The sequence below is a fragment of the Myotis davidii genome, unplaced genomic scaffold (genome assembly GCF_000327345.1).
Source record: "Myotis davidii unplaced genomic scaffold, ASM32734v1 scaffold128, whole genome shotgun sequence".
NCBI classification, from domain to species: Eukaryota; Metazoa; Chordata; class Mammalia; order Chiroptera; family Vespertilionidae; genus Myotis; species Myotis davidii.
In genome coordinates, this window is record NW_006299719.1 from 2,728,387 (window position 1) to 2,744,039 (window position 15,653).

Consider the following 15,653-nt stretch of genomic DNA (forward strand, 5'->3'; position numbering starts at 1 on the left):
CACATGCCCCTTCCTTCTAACCCCCTCCAGTACTATTTTTTTTTTTCTCACCCTGGCAAATCTCTTTTTCTTAAACACACTCCTTCACATATTCTCTACTTCACATCCCCACACACATTGGCTCTTCCATGGTCTAGCAACCACTTTCACATTCAGATTCTCTTTTACTGTTCAAAAGGCACACACTTCTCTACTGTTCCACATGCTGTCACTCACACATGTGTACAACCTCTCTCTCTCTCTCTCTCTCTCTCTCTCTCGTCTCATTTTCTCTATTCCCTCTTTCTTCTCTATTCCCTCCCTCCTTCAATTTTCAGTTTTACTTCTTTTTCTCACTCTCCCTTCTCCCCCCTTTTCCCCCAAGCTTGAGCATTGAAATGTTTTGTCATTAATGAGTATTCATAGCCTGATGCTACCACTAAGCAACACTGCGGAGTGAGCTTCTGGATACCTTTTCTCTCGTGAAAATATAAATGGATGATCAGCAGTACTTAGATCTAAACAAGGCTAAACGCCCCTCTTCCTTCTTTTCCCATCGCCCTCCCTTCCCCCCGGCACCCCCACCTGATGTACACCTCAGATCTGCCTGAAAGATCTTCTTTCTCTCCACTGGGTGGTGGTTGGCGTTTAAGAGTGGATTGCACAGAATGAGTATACATGGCATGGCTAAGTGGAAGAGTGGGATATGTTTCTGTTTGGGTCATGTAACATATTTTAAATTTAACGATCTGGGATCTGGGTGTGGTATATAACTTACAGCTTCTGAAACATGCTAATGAGTCCAAATTTGTGTGGAATACTATTATAGTATCTAATATAAACTAGTAATGTGCTTTTATAATATATCTTCTTATCTTTGCTGTAAACACAGAATGTTACCGGGCATATACAAAAGTAATGCATAATTTTTTTCAATAACCTAGTAAAATACCTCTTCATTGTTGGTAAAAGCAATGAACTCTTTGTCACATAGAGGATATAAATTAAGCCCATATTTATGTTCTTTATATTAAGTTTGTTTTAAAAGTTTGAAAAATAGCGGTAAGGATGACACACTGTTTTCAGAGGCTGCAAACATACATAATGGGAGTTATAATTTATATGTTTGTAGAAGCATATTGCTTATTTGTAATGAGCATTAATATTTTCAAACTAAAGAATTTGCTAGACTGCTTGTCTTTTGAGGATATACCTTGGCATTTTGCTTCTAATGGATAATCTATTAAATATGGTGGCTAATTAAAATAGCTGAACCCACGGTTTGCTTCTAGGAGACCTATGGCTAGTTTGCTCACTGCTTCAATACTAAAGCTTCTCGAACTAGTGGGAAAGATATCTTCCCAGTGCTGTTGGTGTGGTGCAGTCCTTGTTTACTTGTATGCACTGTACCTCACCCCCTCCTTTTTTTTTTTTTTTTTTTTCTGTGTCCTGACTTTGTAATATCCTATTTCAGGGAACTTTGGACTTTTAACATTTTTAAACAGACTAGAATCTCTGTCTTTTCTAAATGATATTTCTAACTAATTACAGTGTGTGTGTTTTTAAAATAAAAACAATCCTTTTTTTTGTCATATGCAATAGAAATCTGAGCTGCATTACTTTCTATCCAAAGTAATTTGCTTATAGTAATTTTAGAATCCTCTAGGGAGCATCCCATTTTTATTTTTTTTTACATCGTCCATGGATTTTTTAACTGTTTTTACATATATATTTACAAGAAATTCTCAGTTATTTTTCTTTACTCCTCTTCTGCAACTGGTATTGGCTCTGTTCATAGACCAGTATAGACAGAACTTAAAAGACTAATTGAGTGTAAGTCAGGTGACATATTTTTCATCAAAAGTAATGTTACAGAGTTATATAGTACGTTTTTGCTTTGGATATTTAGAATTGTGTTTGATGTTATGCTGTAACTCATAGAAAACAAAACAAAATAAAAAAAATTTACCCTCAACTATAGACTCCAGCCCCCAATTAAGGTAGAGAAATCTAATGCTCAAGAGAATATTTTACTGAATTACATTTTATCATTTACTAAGTTTTACACAATATACTCCATTTTTCATCTAACACATTCCTCAAGGTGTCTCCAATAAAAAGCGATAGTGGCATAACAGTTATCAAATAACTTTAAGAGCCAAAGGCCTGAAAGTGCAAACATGTCAGTCAGTGACTCTGTTGCTTGTGGTTACATTAATGAAACAGAAGTTTAAAGGTCGGATGTTACATTTTTATCTCCAAAATGCCACAATATCTGTTTTAGAGAAAGAATCAAGAAAAACAAAACTTTCCTTAATGCATGTTATAATGTAAAAGGGAAATACATTCTCTGGTCCACTACCCATATCTATAATTTGTAAACTATCTTCTCTGTTTAGCCTAAATAGAGAACTTATTATGAAATTTCATTTACTAATTTCAGCATGCTTATCACTTTAACTTTGGCTTTTAAAGTTAGTAAAACAATATATTAAATGTCAAAAATGTCCATTTCTTCTAATGATGCTATGCACTGATAAATCTCTGAAGGATTCACTTGAGCTTTTTGGACCTTCTTTATAAAGTATTTAAGGATGCACCTACTCAATAAAGTAACATTTGGTATCTCTTACTTAAACTTTGGATTCAAATGAATGCATGGATGTCTAGAGTACATTGTAATTAGTTACAAGCACAAATTAAACATTCATTAATTTCTTAAAAAGTGACTTTGATTGCAACTACATTTATATGTATTAGTGTTTTATACTTAAGAAAACTTGTTAAACTGTATATGGAGAAATTAACTTTTTCTCCACTCTTCATATTGCATTTTGCAGTACATAAAAGATTTGAGTTAATGTTTCATGGGGCCACATAGCAAAGGACAGGAGATGATAGAACCACATTGATCACATTTCAGGATCTGGTATTTCTACATGTGGAAAATCAAGGAGAACATAACTCAGCTCTGTATCAGTACATAAATTTCGGATGACTTTTTAAATATAGTTTTACAGTTGTCTTAATGTGACTAAATTATTTTATTCTTACCTTATTAACAAACACAGGTATGTTAACATGTCCAAGATGTTTAATATTCTTTGGAAACAATACAAGGAACATCCTCATTTACATCCTGCCAGTGTCTGAACATTTTTAAGAACACATGTCATTTTAAGGGAATTATTTCAATATGTTTCTACTTCAACTCTTCTGTATGAATTTTGCACATTTTATGTTACCTTCCTGATATGAATTCAAAATATTCTCTTCTGTGCTTGTCATGTTTTAACCAAAGGAAAGGAGAGTCTTTTCTTAAATGTGACATATTTTACATGAGCAAAGTTGAACACACATCTGTTAATGTAGTTGATTGAAATGATATTGCAAAAGGAAGAAAACTTTTGCTTAAAGTAAAAACATAAAGCACATTTCCACAGAAGGTACATCAGTTGGAAGACACAAAACTTTTATAAGTGGACTTACAACTGGATATGACAAGTGTTTATTACTTCTCAGCTTATTTTTCCTATACATTTGCCTTTGATTAAGTTAATTCATTTTATTTGGATGCAAGAAAGTAAATGATTTACATATGAGAATGGAGAATTACCAATAGCAATAGAAATCAATGATGCTGTACTTTCAGAATATCATTGAAAAGTCTCATATTATCTGTTGAGTCATCCCTACACATTCCAGGTACATTTTCAATTATATAGATATTTCAATTTTGAAACATTAAGGCATTATTTAAAAACCTATATACTTATTAAATAGTGCCATTGAACAAGTATATTTAAAATTCTGATTTTTTCCTTTTTATTTTTTTAAAAAAGGAGGGGTGATAAATTGTCATATTGACTCAATTGGAAAGCTGTGTTTCAGAATATGGAATGAATTGTTACAATATTACGTGTTGTGATTTTTCTGAGCTGTCCTATTAGCATTAATTAATACTTGGCATATCAATATGCAATCATTTATTATACTTAAGAACAATAGTATTTTTAAAATATATTTCATTGATTTTTTACAGAGAAGAAGGGAGAGGAACAGAGTCAGAAACATCGATGAGAGAGAAACATCGATCAGCTGCCTCCTGCACGCCCCCCAGTGGGGATGTGCCCTCAACCAAGGCACATGCCCCAACCGGAATTGAACCTGGGACCCCTGAGTCCACAGGCCAATGCTCTATCCACTGAGCCAAACCGGTTCGGCTGAACAATACTATTTTTAACATTTATAAAGAATTTTTTGCCCCACAATCTTTTCGTCCTGAAGAATTCGTAAGCCCATGCAGTTATAGAACTCTTGGAACACAAACATGTTAATAAAGTACTTATTTTAAATAGATTGGCTTTGTAATTAAACTGCTCCATGAAATAAATTAATTCTGTATTTCCTGACTTCTGAAGCGTTTCAAGAAATGTTCACTTCCTCCATGTGACAGTTCTGGGCCCAATTGACCAGATCCAACCTTCAACCTTCTGCTGCTCTGGGCTGTTGGAGGTAGATGGTGGAGCTAATTCCTCAGCCATATTTCTCAGTCTGCCATATCTTCAAGCTGCAGTTGGCCAAGAATAGGCAGTTTGGGAGAATGGAGGACATAATGAGTGAGAGGCCAGAGTGTTTGTTTCTCCCCCTCTTCATTGCTTTGGGCAATGTCCAGCAATGTCTCCATCTCCCACTGGAACCTCTTTGTTCCATCTTCCACCCCATCACTGGCTCTTGGGCTTCTGTTTATGCCTCATCCATTTGTTCTTTCATGCTAGGAGCAGTAATGGTTTCCTGCTGTTCTAACTGCTGGGTTTGGCTTCTCAGCTTTTCCATCCCTTTGTAATCAGCTCCCTCCATTAAATTCCCTCTGTTTTAAATATCCAGAATGCTTTAGGTTTTTCTGGTAGAGTCCTTATTAATACAAAGTGAAAAGTAATGGTTTCAGTGATTTTAATTATATTTGATTAAATTACTACTTCACCCATGGCACCATAATGTTGCTTGCTAGCATTGGATAGCAACATTGGGGAATATTACAAACAAGAAAGATGGATAGTTGTTTGTTTGTTTTTTCCATACCCAGATTATAATGAGAATAAAACAAGTGTGTAAATATTTAATTAAATTTACAATTGAATAAATAAGTTTAGTGAAAAAATATGTAATGTTGCTATGGGAGGGGAAAATAAAAAAGTTGATGGGTATATGTTAGCAAGATTCAATAATACTATATCTTTTCTTTTTTCTTTTTTGACTGAGCAAAAGAGAACCAGGGCTAAACTCTGCTTGTGGCTATGTGATCAAAATGCTGAGCTAATTCTTACAGTTTTGCCTATTTAAATCAATGGGAATTAAAGGTCTTTCTTTTCTGTAGCTTAATACCCAAGGAGTTTTCAGTTTCTTATGAAGTGTATGACCAAAAAGATGCCCATGTTTCAAGTACTGAAGTATTTGACTACTGTAGAAATTAGTCTCTCAAGCCATTTGAATCTTCTAATTAGAAATCAAATCACTTTTCTACCATATCCTGTTCAAATTAGCATAAATTAAGACATTATGGACATCACATAACTTATATAGAATAGCTAAGGGGATCTTCATTAGTGGATATTGTGGTTTTTTTGTTTGTTTATTTGTTTGTTTTGCTTTAATTTACTCTCCCTCTTAACTGACTATTAGATGATGTGGTGACTTTTCCCCTAGCTTCTTCAAAATACTTTCTGAAGGATATTTGTTTGGGTGCCTGGCTCCAATATAAACAAGCCCTACTATTTGGTACATTTTCCCACGCTTTCACAGGAAAGATCTTAATTGAAACCATCATTAATTAATGCATCTTGAGCATCTCAAAGATGCTCAAGAAAGGATTTCTGAATTGGGAGGGCAGTTGCTAACTGATCTCTGCCATTTCATCTTTCTCAAAGTTTTGCGATTCATTTTAGATTATCATTGATGCTTTATAGGTATAAGAGAAAATTATGTTTACTGTTCTATTTTACCTGAGCAGTATAACATCACCTGCCTTTTGGCTTTGGCAAAGGAAATTTTAAATTAAAATTGGGTAACTTGCTCTTTGATTAGGTGTTTTATGTGTTTCAAATCCATCAACACAAAGAAGAACTTCCCATACTACTAGAGAGTATAATCGAACATTTTTCTACATGGTTATAATCATTATCAGATTGGATTTTAATTAGTTCACCATATTTAAAATGTGGTTAAATGTATTTAATAATAGTACTATTTTTGATTCTTTTAAAAAATGTACTTTCTGTTCTTAGCTGTATTAATTTTGTTTGACAAAACACCTGGGTTTGTAAGCGCTACAACTGTTGTTCATCTATCTCTAGGGCTGAGCAGATAACAATATAGATCAGGCTGACATCACTATTTTTAATTAATGACTCCACTGAAGGAGAAATGAAAGAATAAATGTATTTGCTTTTTTAGTTCATTAATTGTTTCAGATTTTAATAACTGTAATATCTCTCAGACTGTGTTGGATCTGCATGCTTATAGTGATTAAGCTCTTTTTATTGAATCTATATATGAAGAGCCTCTGCCTTAAGTATTCCTGCAAAGGTTCTAATTTAGAGATAAGACACATTGGAATCAATCAGTGTCTTTGAACTAAGATACAAACTACAGTGTGCCTTGAAGAAAAAGTATACTAAAAGTATTTTTTTAAAATAAAATGTATTTCATAAGATTAAAGGCATTATATATAATAAAGGTAAGTTAAGTATTGTTCAATTAAGCTTTTATGGTGTGTGTGTTTTGTGTGTGTTGTGTCAAGATTTTAGATGTATATGTCTCACTGAGGGTTTCAGAAAAAGTTTGAAATGCAACGGGATACTTATTGGAAGATTTTTGAGATGCCGTTATAATTTTAAGAAGACCCAAGCTTTTAAATTATATAGGAAGGTTTTTGCTATTTGCAATTATAATCAGCAGATAACAAGGACAGTTCAAAACAGCAAAACATTTTTTCTGTTTCTACCTCAATGTCTGGAGCCTCCTCTTCCTTTCTCTTAAGGTTTCAATTAAATGAAATCAATAAAAGTAAAGAGGTAGAGAGAATTGGCCATTTGCTATGGATGAAAAGCTTTCAATTGTGAAAAGTAGCTACACACCCCAAACCAGGGCAGAACTTTTGTATCATTCCAAATGTCTTCCAGAGTTAGGGCAACAGTACTTTATAAACCACAGGGTGTTGCTACAGCTGATAGAATTTTAATGTGGTCATATGGCTTTGATTTATAACGGTGGGGAGGTTATCTATTAGCATAGTGGTTTCTAAGCCATATCAAGTTCTGAATCTTGAGAGAGGACCTTTGCTGCTCTTAAGCATCCAGCTGGCATGGGAACTGGTCTTTTAATCACTTTCTCTAGGAAAAGGGGAATATAAGAAAGCAAGACTTTGGCAGTGCTGCCAGCATTAAGCGTTGCTCTTTTGAACAGGAGCCAATATATTATACTTTTTGGATAGCTGGTAATTTGTTCAATTTAAGAGAGATGTTTATAACCCTTTTCAATCCAGAACTAAATTATTCTTTACTGTATTTCACTAAGTCATTTAGACACAGGTTAGTGCCCATGCTCATGCTACAAAATAAGATTTCTTTAAAGCTATAGCTCCCGCCATAAAGTATTGAAAGGTTTGGCTGATCTAAAAGGCCATGGGAAAAAAATGTGTTCTGTTGTCTCCAGAAACTCCTTTCCTCTCATGGAACTAAATTAAATTTAGAGATATTAACAGGATTTAGGAGATATTGTGAACGTAAGAGCTGTAATCAGAAGGCAAGAGAGTATTGCCTATATATTCTCTCCAGTAACATTACATACCATTGTATTGGGATATTAAGTGAATAAATCAAAGGGGTCATAAAGTTTTTCTAATCTTATAGATATAATATCTCTTACAGGAGAACATACTTAGATATATTTTATTTGTGAGTAACCCATTTTCAAATTAATGTCTAGGTAATTGATAAGCTGAATAGAAAATGGCATTTCTACTGTTTAACATATTGCTTGACATATTATTAGTGCTCAAAACCTGAATGCTGAGTAGGAATTGAAGGAAGGGGTAGGAAGGGAAAGAAGGAGGAAGGAAGAGATATAAGTATGTTATGCTATATGAGTGATTTCTAATAAAACCACCTCACTGTGATGACAAAAATTAAGCCCATAAATTTTACTATATGGAATAATTATAATAAAAGAAATGAATTTTAGTTCAAATAATTCATGTTATAATTGGAATAATGTTAGACATACATCATATTTTACACTCAGGTATATCTCTGCCTCCAAAGTTGCTGGTCTGTTTATGTTTATTATAAAAGATAGATAGTAGCTCTATACCTTGGTCTGCAATGGGATCAAGGACCAATGTTTTGTAGTATAAGAGAAATTTATGTATGTATAAATCTTTGAATAATTGCTCACTTGTCTTCCTGAGAATATGCCATTAATCAATGTTTTGCTCATATGTCATTAATGTGAAATAGATATAAGGAATTACTTTTGCTTATGCACAGAGTTTATTGTTTATTTTAATTGTATAGTTGCATTGAAAAACCCGTCATGCTTTGAGGTATCCACAATAGGGGTGATGGGAGTTTGAGTTTTTATTTCTCTGCTTACTGGCTATGTGACATGAACAAATGCCTCATCCTCACTTAGTACCTCCCTAGCAAAATGACATAGATGATGTGAGAAATGCTTGTAAAATGCTAACCCAGTACCTACTACATAGTAAGATTATATTAGCTAATGATTTTGTGCTTCAATTTATATTAGCTAATGATTTTGTGCTTCTTTTATTTTTCTGATATCAATTTGAAATTTGATTACTGACATGGTATATTTTTCCACATATCACTGTGCCAATTATATGTGAAATCATTATACTTATTTGTTGAATATATATATTTATTTATTTGTTGAAGATATATAATGATTTTGTTAAAATGACATTTGATGAGTAGTTTCCTGGGGTATCAGATGGTGATCCCTGATTCAAAAGAATACAAGAAAAATTGAAATAGAGAAGTTTATTACTCACAAGTTTGGTAGGACACACATGGCATGCCTCCAAGGGCCACACGAGGAGTTCAAGGCCAGATGCAGGCAGAGGAAGTGGCAGGACCTGGGTCATGTGCCTTTATTAAGGTCATAGGAGGAGTGCTTGCTGATGAAAATAGAATAGGTCAATTCAAACCATAAATAGAGAGGGAGAGGGAGAGGGAGAGGGAGAGGGAGAGGGAGAAGTGAAAACAAAGGGAAGGCACAAGAGGAGAGACTGGGAGGCTTATTTCAAGGACTGCTGGGGAAGTGATATCAGGCACTTCAATCTACTGACTCTTCAGCTGATTATCTAGGGTATGAACTGAAGGAAGGACTGATGCTAGTTCAAGGTCCCTGCTGGCCTTTCGGCCACACAAAATGAATGCTAAGGAAACAATAGTATGGAGTACTTCAGCTAAACTCTTGACATTTTATATTTCAAAGAGTCTAATGGACAACTTGTCTTTGTTATTGTTAACCCAGTAGCAAAGGAAATGACTCCCAGTTGGAAAGTCAAAACACAGCAAAAGAGGTTTTAATTACTAGGGTGCAGACCCAGACCACTCAATATCACAAGAACCATAAATTTTATGCCGAATAGATTGATGCTGATTTAATTAACTCACCAGAGGTAAAGCATTACTGTAACTGGATGGTCATAGGAAGTATGAGGACTGAAGAAGAAATGAGAAGAGAGAAGAAAGTACAATATGATGGCAGTGAAAGAGTTAGAAGGTGAAGATTAATATTTGTGAGAGGGTTTAGAATGGAAGAGGTGACAACTGATAGCAACATTGGAATAGTTCATATAAAAGCGATATCATTTTTTAAAGTGTTGAATTTATTGGGGTGACATTGATTAATGAAATTATATAGGTTTCAGGTATATAATTATATAATATGTCATCTGTATACTGTATTGTGTGTTCACCACCCAAAGTCAAGTCTCCTTCCATCACTATTTATCCCTCCTTTACCCTTTCTCTCTAGTAATCACTATACTGTTGTCTGCATCTATGAGCTATTAGTGTTTTATTTTTATATTTTTCTTAGTCCCTTCACCTTTTTCACCCAGCCCACAATCCAGCTCCCTTCTGATAGCCATTATTCTATTCTCTATGAATTTGTTTATATTTTGTTAGTTTATTTTGTTCCTTACATTTCACCTATGAGTAAAATCATATGGTACTTATCTTTCTCTGACTGGCTTATTTCACTTAACAGAATGCTCTCCAGGTCTATCCATTGCTGTTGCAATGGGTAATATTTCCTTCCTTTTTATGGCCGAGTAGTAGTCCATTGTGTAAGTGTACCAGAGCTTTTTATCCACTCATCTACTGATGGACACTTGGGATGCTTCCAAATGTTGGGTATTGTAAATAACACAACAGTCAATATACTGATGCATATATTCTTTCAAATTAATGTTTCAGGATTCTTTGGATATATTCCCAGAAGTAGAATGGCTTTGTCATAAGGCAGTTCAATTTTTAATCTCATGAGGCAACTCCACACTATTTTCCACAGTGGCTGGGTCAATCTACATTCCAGCCAACAGTGCAGGAGGGTTCCCTTTTCTCCACATCTTTGCCAACACTTGTTATTTTATTTATCGATGATAGCCATTTTGAGAGTTGTGAGCTGGTCAAAACATCATGGTATAGGTATAAAAACAAACATATAGATCAATGGCACAGAATAGAGAGCCCAGAAACAAACTTATGTGTGTATAGTTGATTCATATTTGACAAAGGAGACACAAATATACAATGGGGTAAAGATGGTTTATTCAATAAGTGGTGCTGGGAAAATTGGACAGATATGTACAAAAAACAAAATGAGACCACCTTCTTACACTATATACAAGAATAAACAAAATATATTAAAGAACCTATGTTAGACTGGAAACTATAAAAATCCTGGGGAAAAAAACATAGGCGGTAAAATCTCAAACATTTCTTGTAGCAGCATTTTTTTTCTGATATATCTCCTCAGGCAAGGGAAACAAAAGAAAAGTAAACAAATGGGACTACATCAAGCTAAAATGTTTTTGCACAGCAATGGAAACCATGAGCAAAATGAACAAAACAACCCACTGAGTGGGAGAACATTTTTGCCAATAATACATCTGATAAGGGGTTGATATCCAAAATTTATAAAGAACTTATAAAACTCAACATAAAAAATAAACAAACAATCCAATTAAAAAATAGGCTAAGGGTCTGAATAGACACTTCTCCAAAGAGGAGCTACAGATGGCCAATAGTCGTATGAAAAGATGCTCAAAGTCACTAATAATCCAAGAGATGCAAATTGAAACAATGAGATATCAACTACCGTCAACACTTAGATTAAAAAACAATAGTCAACTGTGAATTGTGAATGGGGCAGCAAATAATTATTCAGGATTAACTATGCTTTTATGACCCTTATGACATCTCTATGTTATGCTGAAGACAATATGGTTCAGAAGTAGACTGTATGGGCCAGAATTTTCTATCTATATTGCCATTTTATCCACAGGCAATAAACTCAGTAGACGCTCAGAAAATATGAATGCTTCTTTTAATTCTGCATATTTGCTAAGTGCACAGCAGGATGATTTAAGTTCATAATCATGTTACAACTCTGAACATCATGATTCATATTCAAATTTCATTGAGTACTTACTGTATATGACATACCATCACAATAGTATGCAAAACTTTCCTGGTTTTATAGTCAAATAAACACAGGCTTGGAAAGGTAAGGTAATCTGCCCTGGGTAGAACAAGTAGTGGCTGAGCTAGAATTCAAATCTAGGTCCTTTTATCCCAAACCTCGTGACTTTTTTAATCTGTGCTTCTCACTAGAAGATAAAAAACACATGATAAATCTATTGCTTATCCAATTATTAACATTTAATAAGTACCATATGCATTTTAAAATACTGCTAAATAAACGATAAAAATCAAGAATGCATTATATATTTAAGGAAATGTTAAATTATTTTAAATGAGATTAAGTACTTAACATATATTAGATAGTAATAAGCATTCACTAGATTGGAAAATAGTGAATTCTCTCCCCCGCCCTTTTTATTGAATTCATTAGGATGACACTGCTTATCAAAATTATACAGGTTTCAGGGGCACATTTCACAACACATCATCTGTACACTGTATTGTGTGTTCCCGACCCCACATCACGTTTCCTTCTATCACCATTTATCCCCCTGTACTTCCTCCAGCTCCTGGGAAGTCACCACACGGTTGTCAGTGTCCATGAGTTTTTTTCTCTTTTTCTTTTCTTTGTTCAATCTTATACTATATATAGTTACCATATTATTGTCCCCTAGAAGTTAACACACTGTTGTCTATGTCCACGAGCTTTTTCTTTTTCTTTTTATCTATCTGAAACCATATATATTCTGGAAAAAACATTTCATCTAAGATGATTTCATCCCTAATGATTATAAGTTACTGGTAATACAAGAGAAAAACAACTTTGGGAATCATTTATAGTTAGGCATTATACATTGGTTATTTTGATGAATCCTCAAAACAACCTACATTTTTTCTACTTTATAAGTGGAGAAACAATCTCATAGAAGACGAATAACTTTCTGAACTTCAATACAGGTAGTAAATGACATAACCATAATTTGGTCCTAGACTTGTGTGTCTCCAAAGCCCATGCTCATTATTATCATTTAAGGCACAATATTTCCTGAGGCCTTTTGTATTCTGTATTTATTAACAAAAAGGAAAAGCTATAGGTTGCTTGCTGTAGTTCACCAAGCCCTCAATTTAATCATTTGACTGTGAATTCTGGTATAATTTTAAAACAATTAATCAAACTGATTTAAAATTCTCCTTGAAAAAGGTTAGGCAGGCTAGAGTAAAGCACCATTATTTTCCAAGATAGATGTGAAAATAAATTTAAAAAATTCAGGAATCAAAAAAAGATGTTTTTATTCCAATTTTATTAAACATATTGTTAATATGTTATAAAGTCTTAATTCTTTAATTGCAGTCAGTGTATAAAATTAAACATATGGGAAGTAGATGGGTTGCCTTTTTGTGCTAGCTGTAGAAGAGATATTCTATATAGTTTATAATCTGAGTGGAAACTTATTTTTATAAGCTTGTAAGTGTTATAAGTTTATAAGGTTTTTAAGAGTCTTCTTTAATGTGTTTTCGTATTCAACTTTTACAGATTTTACATGTGTCCCAAAGAGGAGAGTAAATTTTCTGATGTCTCATTCCTTGGCTATCCAAAGCTTTCCTGACAAAGTCCTATCTTTGTCTCATAGTATTTAAGAACATTTTCAGCCTTCTCTAGTTCAATTCTAACTCCTTATTTTCTGAATTTTGAATTCCTACAACTTTCCATTTTAAATGTTTATTCCATCAATTTTATTACAGTATACTGTTGTCTATTATGATTCTGCAAAGGAATATAACAGCCATTATCTTATATAACAGTCTTTCACTTGTGTTATCACAAATCCTTCACAGAACTTTGTATATTAGTATTTGTATAGAATATGTTTACTGAATTCTGGAATACTTGAATTGATTTTTCTTTATCTTTTTTTTTATTGTGGAGGTGTGTTTTTTTTCATAGGAATGTGTTTTATCAGACCTTCATTCATAATTTTCCAGCATATGTTTATTGAGTCCCTGTCATATACTAGACACTTTTTTATAAGTTTGAAATATAGTGATAATAAGAGATAAGGCCCATTCTGTTGAACTTACATTATAGTTCAACCTGTGTTTTAAACACTATTGGGTAGTGTAAAGAACTTATGTTTCATATTTTACTTTACCATCTAATTGGCTCTCTGGTCACAAGCGAGTTATTTGGTTTTAAAGAAACTCAGTTTTATTGTTGGTAAAATGAAAATACTGTTAGCTACTCCTATACTGTACTTATTGTCAATCTTGATAATAACATATGTGAATGTGTCCTAAGTGGTATTAAGCACACAGTTGACACTCAATGTCAGTGTCTTTTCTCTTTACCTTCCTCATCCATCCTTTCATATAGCTGTAACTTATGGCCAGGACTATCTAGTTATAGGGATGGTTCATGTCATATTGTGCTTTATACATTATATTTGTTCTCTAATAATATCTGAGGCTCACCTGTTTTTCATTTAAGGCAGCTTTCTTTGAAAAGTAGAGATAATCAGTACATGAGATGACTATCTCATTCAGTAGCTTTTATTTCTTGGACTCATTTTTATTTCATCTAAAATGATTTGCCTTTTTAGTGCCCTCTCCTTAATATTTTTGTACATGGATTTCCCCCTAAATTTGCCAGTTTTTGACATATTCTGAGTGTCCATGAAGAGTATATTTTCTTTCTCTCAGTTTCTTCTACTGGCCTCAAAACCTTCTTGCCAACATTATGTGTTTCCTCTAAAATCCTACACTTTTCTCAGTATACTTCCGTTATCATTTTTTCTTGGTTGGAATGGTAATATATGTAATGAACCATTCATGATTGCCACATGATCCTCTGTTTGACCATCAAAGTAAACAATATTTGAAATTATTCTGCAAAGAATTCTTCATTGAAATAGCATGTATGTGCTTTTGCTACTTCATTTTTAAACTATCCTAAGCCTCCTAACCTCAGTGGAATGAATGACACTTCTCTCTAATCTCAATAATTGAGGAGCTGATTTTTGGACATTTCTTGGGGCATTCTAAAAATTCTCTTCATATCTGGCGTATAAAATCACTTGGTTTCTGGTAGACCATATCTAGACTTTCCTATATCATCTACCTTTAAGTACAAATTAAATATTTTTTTATATGAAGAAATCACTAAAACATACATTGTTGTAAATTTATTTTTTACATTAAACTCTCTACCTTATTTCACTCTCTATCTCAAAACAAGGAATTATCAGGCAAGAATAAATATCTATTAATGCTGGTTATCTAACCAATTGCACAATTTATTTGGGAGCTAGAAAGTCAGAGAGAGAGAATTCTTTGCAGAAAGAAATGCTTACATAGCAGTTGTTCCAGGAATATAAAAAATATTCAAGTAAAGACAACTTTAAATTATCAGGATGTATTTATTTTTGTCTGTTTTGACGAGCTACAGTCATCAATATATATTTTTTAAATTTTATTTTCTTGTTTAAAGTATTACAAATAATAGTACACATGTCTTCCTTTCTTTCCATTGACCTTCCCCTAGCCTCCCCCACCCCCCAGCACATGCCCTCACCCCACCCTTCCAGTGTCCTGTGTCCATTGGTCATGCCTATATGCATGTATATAAGTCCTTCGATTAATCTCTTACCCGCACCCCCACAACACCGCCCAGCCTTCCCGCTGTAATTTGACAGTTTGTGCGATGCTTCTCTGCCTCTATATCTATCTTTTTGCTCATTAGGTTATCATGTTCTTTATTATCCATAAATGAGTGAGATCATGTGGTGTTTTTCTTTCACTGCCTGGCTTATTTCACTTAGCATAATGCTCTCTAGTTACATCCACGCTGCTGCAAATGATAAGAATTCCTTCTTTTTTATAGCAGCATAGTATTCCATTGTGTAGATGTAACATAGTTTTCTAATCCACTCATCTACTTAT

At 33.6% G+C, this 15,653-nt stretch overlaps 1 protein-coding gene across 1 annotated transcript in view; it reads left to right on the plus strand.

Moving 5' to 3' along the window:
• The window catches only part of NEGR1 (neuronal growth regulator 1), an 854,147-nt gene that overhangs the window by 1,421 nt on the left and 837,073 nt on the right, over positions 1 to 15,653 (plus strand). The gene's annotated exons all lie outside the window — the stretch shown is intronic.